General features: G+C 39.3%; 1 non-coding gene across 1 annotated transcript; it reads right to left on the bottom strand.

The window, feature by feature from the left end:
• Positions 1–1,379: 1,379 nt before the first annotated feature.
• Positions 1,380–1,485, bottom strand: LOC131161075 (small nucleolar RNA R71). The gene has a single exon (XR_009138236.1). It is a non-coding gene; the product is annotated as a small nucleolar RNA R71 (small nucleolar RNA).
• Between the last annotated feature and the right edge of the window lie 8,472 nt (positions 1,486–9,957).

Here is a 9,957-nt window from a genome sequence, read left to right as displayed (position 1 = left end):
GGCCTATGACAACTATTGTGTTACTTGTGCTGCTGCTTAGAGTAGATGGTTCTTGGTTGTATTCTTGATTGTTAGAGATAGACTTTCAAGTTGAAATTGAAACCAATTTTTATGTGCTTTCTTTACTTCTATCATTTAAATACCTACACTTTCAATACCTACAATTTACTTTACATGCAAGTTTACATTTTGATTGTATTGAGACCCTAGGGTAAAGGATAGCCTAGCTAGGGATTCAGTCACTTATACGGACTAGGGTACGGTTCATGTACAGGGTGATATCTTGATTGTTGGATAGAGTATACCCTAGTTCCTAATCATGCTCCGAGTGATTGGTGCACTTTTGCTACCCTATGCCATTGAATGACTCACTTAATTGTTAGCCTAGGATAGATAGCTGACCAGACATAGTTAGTGCGCATGACAGTCTAGGCTTGATCCAAAATCTGAGACCTGCTTTCTAGGAGTACTGTTAACATAAATTTACATGCTTTCGTAGTTGTTATAAAGACACTTTCAAAATCTCTCCTTTTTACCTTTTACACAAAGTGTAGTAAATTAGGCTGGAAATGGTAAATAATTGCACTGTAGTCCTTGTGGATTGACACCCGACTTACTTATTGTTCAATTGAACTATTATTTTTCGTAGTTAAGGACCCAAGCCTTGACGAGCCTACCAAATTTTGGCGCCTTTGCCGGGGACTTAGTTATGATTGTAAGCCAATTTCTAGTTTAGAGTATAAGTGCTTTGTTTTTCTTTGTTTTCTTTTGTTTTTGATTTTTTTTTTTTTTTTGTGTGCTGCATGTGTATATGCTAGGTTTGTGCTCTTTAGATCCCGAGTTAGTGCCTATAGACCCCAAGATTAAGAGATCCCATAGGTCCATTAGGAAATCCACCTCTAGTCTCGAGATAGCAGAGTCATCTAAACCTAAAATAATAGCTGAACGTAATCTGATTCTTGCCTTTCAAAACCCGGGACCCCGAGCTCCCCACCAACATGTGGTGGAAAAGCAACCTATTTGGCTTCTTAGAGACTACTTTATAGCCAACAAATACACCTCACTATCTTGTATTCGATTTCTGGATGTCGAGGCAGCTCAATTTTAGATTTAGACTTCCATCATCTCAACACTTCCCAACTTTTATGGGAATTCAACTAAAAATCCTTACAAGAATCTTGATGAATTCCTCAAAATTTGTCCTACTATGCATATACCCAACTTTGGTGATGATGCCCTCTGATTGAGGCTATTCCCATTCTCTTTGGAGGACAAAGCCAAATATTGGCTGAATTCCTTAAAGCCAAACTCGATGACCAACTAGGCCACCATGCAATATGAGTTCTTAAAAAAGTACTTCTCCATTGGGAGGACTAACCAACTAAGGAAGGGAATCACTAGTTTCTCACAATTGGATGGGGAATAATTTTTTGATACATAGGAGCAGTTTAAGTACCTCTTGTGAAAATGCCCACATCACCAAGTCCTTAGGTGGAAATTAGTTCAAACCTTTTATGAAGGATTAGTTGAGCAAGATTGGTCTATGGTAGATGCATCTTGTGGAGGTACTTTCCTCACTAAACACGAGAATCAGGCTTGGGCTCTCTTTGAGAACCTGGCCAAGAATTCTCAACGGCATGTTGTTGCTGCTCGTAGACCGTCTCAACCTTCATCTTTCCAGTCTAAGGGTGTTTATGAGTTAGCCGCGAGCCATGACCTTGCGCCCACACTGCACACCATAGTGAAAATGTTAGATCAGTTCTTATCCTTAAGACATCAACCTCAGCCTATGGCGTGTGTAGAGATGTGTGCAATCTGCTTTAATCCTTCACACACATGTTATAATTGTCCCCATGTGCCTCCCTCACCCGAGTTTGTGTAGGAGGAAGTTAAGGCCACTCATAATTCATACGACATGCCATCTAATGACCCATATTCAAACAAGTACAATCTTGGCTGGAGTAAGCATCCTAACTTCTCAAGGAGGCCAGAAGCTCTGGGTTTCCAATCTCAAAGACCTCAGCAATCAGCCACTACTCTACTTCCTCGCCAATTCCAAAATCCTCTCGTGTCTACTCCTAGACCTCTGTCTTATTAGCAACCATCTCCTCCTCAGCACCAACATGATAGATCTTTTCAAAAGATGATGTTGAAAGCCCTTAAGGGCATTGAGGCTGATAACCAAGTGGATCGACAATTACTCCACTCCCACTCCAAGCCTATTGCTAAGCTAAAAGCCACCATGGGACAACTAGCTTCCTCTTTGGATAGGAGAAATGAAGGGAAGTTTCCAAATCAACCTCCAATGAACCCTAAGGGTAAATACGGGGTAGATTATAAGCCTGCTGCTGATCCTTTATTGTATCATAAGCAGGCTCAGGTGGTGACCATTCTTTAGAGTGGTAGGGAGACGAACAATAAGGTTGGAGAGAAGTTAAAGCAAGGTAAGGGTAACAAGAAGATAAGGGTAGAGCCTAGCATTGGATTTTGTGCACCCTCCTCCTCCAATCCGGTGAACAGTCTAGAGATTCCCACTCCCTCTACTGGAGGAACACCACCCCATTATGTTCCTCATAGGGCATTTGATGTCCCTACAGTGCCATACCCTGTAGCCCTTCGAGCATGTTCTAAGCCTAAGAAGGAAGAAATTGAAGAATCCATGATGGACACCTTTAGGCAAGTAAAGATCAATCTTCCTCTCTTAGATTCCATCAAGCAAGTGCTTACTTATGCTAGGTTTCTCAAGGATTTGTGCACCCAAAAGCACAAATCTAAGGTGCACTTAAACAAAAGAGTTAGAATGACCAAGAATGCGAACTCGATTCTTTTAGATTCTATTCCCCCAAACTTAAGGACTCTGGAGCTACCACCATCTCATGTGTAATCGGTGATTACACCATCGATAGAGCCCTTTTAGATTTAGGAGTGAGTATGAACCTACTTTCCTACTCAATCTACAAAAAATATGACTTAGGAGAATTGAAGCCTACCCTGGTTACCTTGAGTTTCCTCGACTAATATGTAAAAATGCCTCAGGGTGTTATAGAGGATGTATTAGTAAAGGTCGATAGGTTTTTTTACCCCATTGATTTCATTGTCTTAGAAATGGAACCTACTGATCCACCCAAGAGACAGATTTCGGTCCTTCTAGGTCGACCATTTTTAGCCATGACTAATGCATGCATCCAGTGTAGGACCATTGTGATGGACATATCCTTCACCAACATGCAGCTCTGGCTAAATGTGTTGCGCACCTCCCAGCACCCACCCGATGACAATCCATTCGAGGATGCAGACATGTTGATGAGGGTGTTGAGAAGGATTACCCTTTGACTATTTTGAGAGATTCCTTTGAGCTTAAGCCTCTATTTGATCTACTTCTACTTCAGGTTTAGAGGATCTGTGTGCACATGTCTCTGCTATTAGTGATTCAACCTTTAACCTAGAAAAAATGGCTTGGAAAGCTAGGTTCAAAAACTTTCCTACTCTCTCTAGTGTTCCAGCACGTCCTTCCATTGATGTCCCACCATCACTTAAGTTGAAGCCTATGCTAGCTTCTCTCAAGTTTGTCTTCTTAGGCCCCCAAGAGACCCTGCCCGTTATCTTATCTTCCAGCTTGGATAGTTCGCAGGAGTCTAGGCTCATTCATATCCTGAGAAAGCATATGAGAGCCATAGGGTGGTCGGTAGTGGACCTTAGGGGAATAGATCCATTCGTCTGCATGCATCAAATTCATCTTGAGCCGAATGCTAAGCCCATTCATGAAATGCAATGGAGACTTAACCCCAATATGAAGGAGGTGGTTTTGAAGGAAGTGATCAAACTCTTCGATGCTGAGATCATAGTGCCATATCTAATAGTGAGTTTGTGAGCCCTACGCAAGTGGTCCTCAAGAAATCCAGGATCACAATTATTGAAAATGATGAGGGTGAAGGTTTCCCTACTCGCATCACTAGCAGGTGGCGGGTGTGCATTGACTATCGGAAACTTAATAACCTTAGCCGAAAAGACCACTTCTCATTACCATTCATTGATCAAATATTAGAAAGGCTAGCAGGACAGAATTTCTATTGCTTCTTGGATGGCTGTTCTGGGTATAATCAAGTTCCATTACACCAAGATGATCAGGAAAAGACTACCTTCATCTGCCCATTCGGGACCTTTTCCTATAGGAGGATGCCTTTTCGGCTATACAATGCACCGACGATCTTTCAAAGGTGCATGCTAGCCATCTTTTCCGACATTGTTGAAAAATTCCTTGAGGTATTTATGGATGATTTTTGTCTGTTTGGATCCTCCTTGATGCATGTTTGAAAAACCTATCCAAAGTCCTTGAAAGATGTGTGGACACAAATTTGGTGTTAAGCTTGGAAAAAAGCCATTTTATGGTTCAAGAGGGAATAGTGTTGGGGCAAATTGTCTTTGCTAAGGGGAATCGAAGTTGATAGGGCTAAGGTAGAGCTAATCTATTAAAAAAGTGAGGTCATTCCTAGGGCACGCTGGTTTTTACCAATGATTTATCAAGGACTTTAGTAAAATTCCTCAGCCCTTGACCAACTTATTAATAAAAGATGCACCCTTTAAGTTTGATAAAGACTATCTTACCGCATTTGAAACTCTTAGGATGCTGCTCTCTGCTGACCCAATCATGTAGCCACCCAATTGGTCCTTCCATTTTGAGATCATGTGCGATGCGTCAGATTACACAATAGAGGTTGTGTTGGTACAACGAGTGGATAAGTTGCCTCATTGATCTACTACGCTAGTAAGACTCTTCAAGGAGCACAATTAAATTATACCACCACCAAGAAAGAGCTTCTAATAGTAGTTTTTTCCCTTGATAAATTCCACTCTTATCTCCTAGGGTCGAAGGTCATTGTGTACTCCGATCACGCCGCTTTGCGGTACATTTTCACTAAGAAAGAGACCAAACCTAGGTTGATTAGGTGGATTTTGTTTTTATAGAAGTCTGATTATGAAATCTGGGATAGGAAGGGGACGCAAAACCATGTAGCTGATTATTTGTCCCGCATTTTAGTTGAGGGGTCTACCGACCCTTATCCAAGTCAAGATTCTTTTCTCGATGAGTAGCTTTTTGCCGTCTTCCCTGCTCCCATGGTTTTCTATGATTGCTAACTACTTAGCCATGTGATATATTCCTTATGATTGGACACGGTGGGAGAAATACAAGTTCTTCTCCCAAGTGCACATATGGGAAGACCCAAATCTTTTCAAAATAGGCTCGGACTCGATCATTCGGTGATGTGTCCTCGAGAGTGAGTATCACAACATTTTAGAGTTTTTTCATACCCTAGAGTGTGGTGGTCAATTCAGTGGGAAGAAAACTACGGCCAAATTACTTCAAATTCGATTCTTTTAGCCCACACTTTTCCATGATGCTCATGAGTTTTGTAGATCATACTTGCAAAGTCAGCAAACCAAGAACATCTCCCGGCATGACATGATGCCTTTGAACCCTATTTTACTGGTTGAGCTTTTTGATGTGTGGAGGATTGACTTTATGGATCCTTTCACTCCTTCTCATGGATATATGTATATACTTGTGGTGGAGAATTATGTTTCAAAGTGGGTAGAGGCAACCGTAGCTAAGACCAATGATCATCAAGTGGTTGTCCACTTTCTTAAGGGTCTTTTTAGTCGTTTTGGCTGTCCCCGAGCTATCATTAGTGATGAGGGGACTCATTTCCTCAATAGTCATTTTGCTACACTCCTTCAAAAGTACTCCATCACCCACAAAGTTGCCATGCCATACCATCCCCATACTAGTGGGCAAGTTTAGGTGTCGAACCATGAGATCAAAAACATATTTGAGAAAACTATAAGGCCAAATAGAAAAGATTGGTCATCTCGATTAGATGATGCTCTATGGGCATATAGGACAGCCTACAAGACCCCTATCGGTATGTCCCAATATCCATTGGTTTATGGTAAGGCTTGTCACCTCCTAGTTGAGTTAGAGCACCAAGCATATTGGGCAATTAATAAGTTCAATTTCGACATGGTTGTTGCAGGTGCATATTGGGACGGTTTTTTTTTCACTTATTTGTAATCTCCCAAAGTCTTTGCTTGTAACCACGATTTTCCTCCACCACAAGTGAGGGTTTATTAATAAATTTGGGATGGGGCCACTATGTGGGTGGCTACCGTCTCTTTCTTTAAAAAAAAAAAAAAGATCTATAAAGATAGGATGAAAGCTTTTCATGACAAGCACATTGTTGTGAAATCTTTCGAGCCTCACCAAAAAGTATGGCTTTTCAATTTGAGGTTGTAATTATTTTTGGGCAAGCTGCGATCCAGATGGCATGGCCCCTATGTTGAAAACCGTATGTTTCCTCATGGAGCAGTTGAAACTAAGGATCCAATGACCAACACAATTTTTAACGTCAATGGTAATCGCCTAAAGCAGTGTGTAGGGGGAATCAGTGAGGGAGTTGTCAAGAAAGTTTTTCTTTGTGATCCAGTGTATCAACCTTGAGCTTTCATTGCTTTTGGCTGAAGTTGGTAAACTTAGCGCTTCTAGAAGGAAATCCAAGTGTTGTCTATTGTAGAGTAGATAGGGTATGGAGTCCTTAGAATAGGTTCTAGGTTATTCGGGATGTGACCAGGCACGTCTAGCACTGACTTGGTGCGACCTGGTCGAGAGTCTGCCCTCTTTGAACTTCCAAAGTCCTGAGAGGATCGACCAAGGGCATGACCAACTCTCCTATATGGTTCGACTTGGTCGAGATTTGTGTTGACTTTAGTGTAATCCTAAGAGGGGAGGTGAATTGGATATTAAAAAATTTTCTTCCTAGGTCTACTAACCAATAGCATTATTTCACAAACCTAGAGTCAATCTAGAGCATGTATGAAATAAATAGATAGATGCAATTGCAATTAATTTGCTTCAGATTAATTTAAACAAGCAAGCACAATATAGTAGAGGAGATAAAGTAAAGATGACACCAAATGTGTTATCGAGGTTTGGAAAATGTGCCTACGTCCCCACCTCTAGCTCATAGGCTAGAGGATTCCACTAAAGCTCACTTATGGGTGGAGCAACACCAAATACAATGCTTTTTCCTTACTGGGCAATGGAAACCCCAGGTCAGATTAACAGGGCTGACCCCAACCTCTACAACCAACGGGCTAGATCAACACCCCCTCAGGCCACACCTGGAATACAACTGATAATGAAAAATAAATTTTCACATACAATATACGTGCTTCCTTAATAAGCAGATATGTACCAATACAATCAACACAATTAATTACACTTCAGTATGATAAGAGTTATAAGTTCAATGAAGTTTATGTGGCAACTCTCAAGTGTATACAACAATAACAATTAATATCTAAGAGTGTTGTGAATAAATTCTTGTGTCAATTTATATATATATATCAATCACAAAAATAATCTCAAAGATATTAAGAACAAAAGCAAATATCTCTAAAATATTTTTTGAGTATCAAGTATAAGAGATATTTGGATTTCTAGCTTGTCAAAAATATTTTTCTAAAAGCACAAAACAAGCTCTTAAATCTTGCAACAAGAATGCAACACTCACAAGCTCAAGAAAGTCTTCCCAAAAGAAATTTATGAATTAAATCCCAAGGGAAAACATTTAGCTTACTCTCAATAAAATCAATATCAAACAAGAATATGCATTGAGAGTGTAAGCTTCAAAACTCAGTATATAAATCCTCAAGAAAAAGAAATTCTATCAATATACAAATGAGATGTCTTTACAAATGAGAAAGATAAACATAAAGCACTCTTACTAAAATTATTGTGCAACAAGAATGAGTTAGAGTATGTCATATATGAAGAAATAGTTCAAATAATTTCAGAGGATTTTGCTAATCAAGATTTTCTAATTTAATGCTAATCACTCCAAATGAATAGGTATATATAGTTTTTCAGCAAATTATAATTGTTGGGGATATAGGAGTAATTTTAGAAAAATTTTAATGAAGGTTAATAAAATTAACCTTGGTTTATCCAGTAAAAAATCTAGCAGCCCGAGAGTTTTCGGTCGGCCAAGGACAAGGTTTGGTCGACTGGGGCAAAGTTGAACTATAGATTTGGTTGACCATATCAGGGCGATTTTGAGTCCTTTGTGGGTTCAGCCAATGATCTAAAGTTTGAACTACATGATTTGGTCGACCAAGTAGTTGGGGTGTAAGTGGTTCATGGTTCGGTCAACCGAGGATGGTGCTTTCAATTTAGTATGGTCAACCAAGCGAAGTCAACATGTTGACTTCTGACCTATTCAGTCAACCAATGCATTTATAATGCCAAGGGTTCGGTCGACTGAGACCACTAAATTTGTGCTTGTAAGTCCTATTTTGGTTTCTGTGCTTCATCAACCCAATGTGAATAAGCATAAGGCATTTAAGTTATATGGGTGAAGGTTCCTATGGTCATTCAAAGGCCTCTTGAGCTTATGCGTCCTATCATGCATGTAATGCAAATATTACAGACATATTTTTACCAACCATCAAATATAAATTGCAATTGCAATAATGAAAAATGGTCTTCATATCCTTTGCTTCATCAAAAGCCATCTTGCGGTGTGAGCATTAACTTCTCTATGGCAACCACCATATCCTTACCTTTGCATGCAAAAAATGGTCCTATTAAAAAACTCAAGGCACAGGTAAGATACAAAGATATTTGTCATTATTAGAATGGGATATGACTTATAAGGTCAACACTCTCCCCCTTTTTGATGATGACAAATACTTTAAATAAAAATGGGTATAGCCTAGAAAGGCTCCCTCTAAGAATAAGCAGAAAAGAATTTGCAATATAGTTCAAGCATGTGTGGAAGGAAGACACCAAGTAATCAATTATGCAATTTAAATTTTTGGCAATTATAGCTCAAATACATGGGAGAATAAATATTATGTAAGAAACCAAATAAGCACTTCCAATTTGATTTTCCCGGTTTTGCATACTTCTCCCCCTTTTGGCATCAGCAAAAGGGCTAAGGTAGAAAGATGTAAGCTTTGCAAGAAACCATAGATAGAGACTTACAAGCATGCAGTGGGTAATGGTCATTCAAATACAAGATTTAATTTTGGGAAGATTTTGAGAAATTTTGGCAGAATGCCATTTGAAAATAGAACATTTCCCAAAAAAAATTAGTATCTCAAAGACCTGATTGATTTCAATAAGCATTTAAAGTATTTCCCATCAATTAATCAAAACAACAAGCAATGCAATATGATCCAAGGTAATTCATACAGTAAGTGCAATACATTCCACATCCAAAAGATAGTATAGTCATTCAGTTCTCACAAAGTATGAAGTGAATTAAGAATAGATGTGAGAGAATGTTTAAATTTTTTTAGCCGTAGTTTTCTAAGTTAAGTAGCCCCCCCCCCCTCAGTTTATGCACTAAACTATACCTCTAGGTGGCATCTCTATTGTGCATTAGGCCTAATTCACGTCTAATATGTATAAATATATCTTCCTAAAGAGGTTTTGTGAATATATCAGCCCACTGTTCATTAGTGCATACGAACTCAAGTGCCACATCCCCCTTTTGCACATGATCACGAATAAAATGATGTCTAATTTCTATGTGTTTGGTTCGTGAGTGTGAGATGGGATTATTTGAGATGTTGATAGCACTAGTGTTATCACATTTGATTAGAATCATGTCATAGTGTAATCCAAAATCCATGTGTTGTTGCTTCATGTAAAAAGTTTAAGCACAACAACTCCCAGCCGCTATGCATTCAACCTCGACTGTGGATAGTACAACTGAGTTCTGTTTCTTAGAGAACCAAGAAAACAAAGATTGTTCTAATTAATGACAAGTGCTTTGAAACTATGATACTCTGATACCCCTGATAAAATCTGCTATAACACCTCGGTCCCAAAGTGGGCACCAAGGAATTCCTGTTCATGAGACGACACACCTATGCAGCGAAAAACATAAAATCATA

This window comes from Malania oleifera, chromosome 7 (assembly GCF_029873635.1).
Source record: "Malania oleifera isolate guangnan ecotype guangnan chromosome 7, ASM2987363v1, whole genome shotgun sequence".
Lineage (NCBI taxonomy): Eukaryota > Viridiplantae > Streptophyta > Magnoliopsida > Santalales > Ximeniaceae > Malania > Malania oleifera.
The sequence above is the reverse complement of the archived record's forward strand: the minus strand, read 5'-3'. Positions and strand labels throughout refer to the sequence as shown.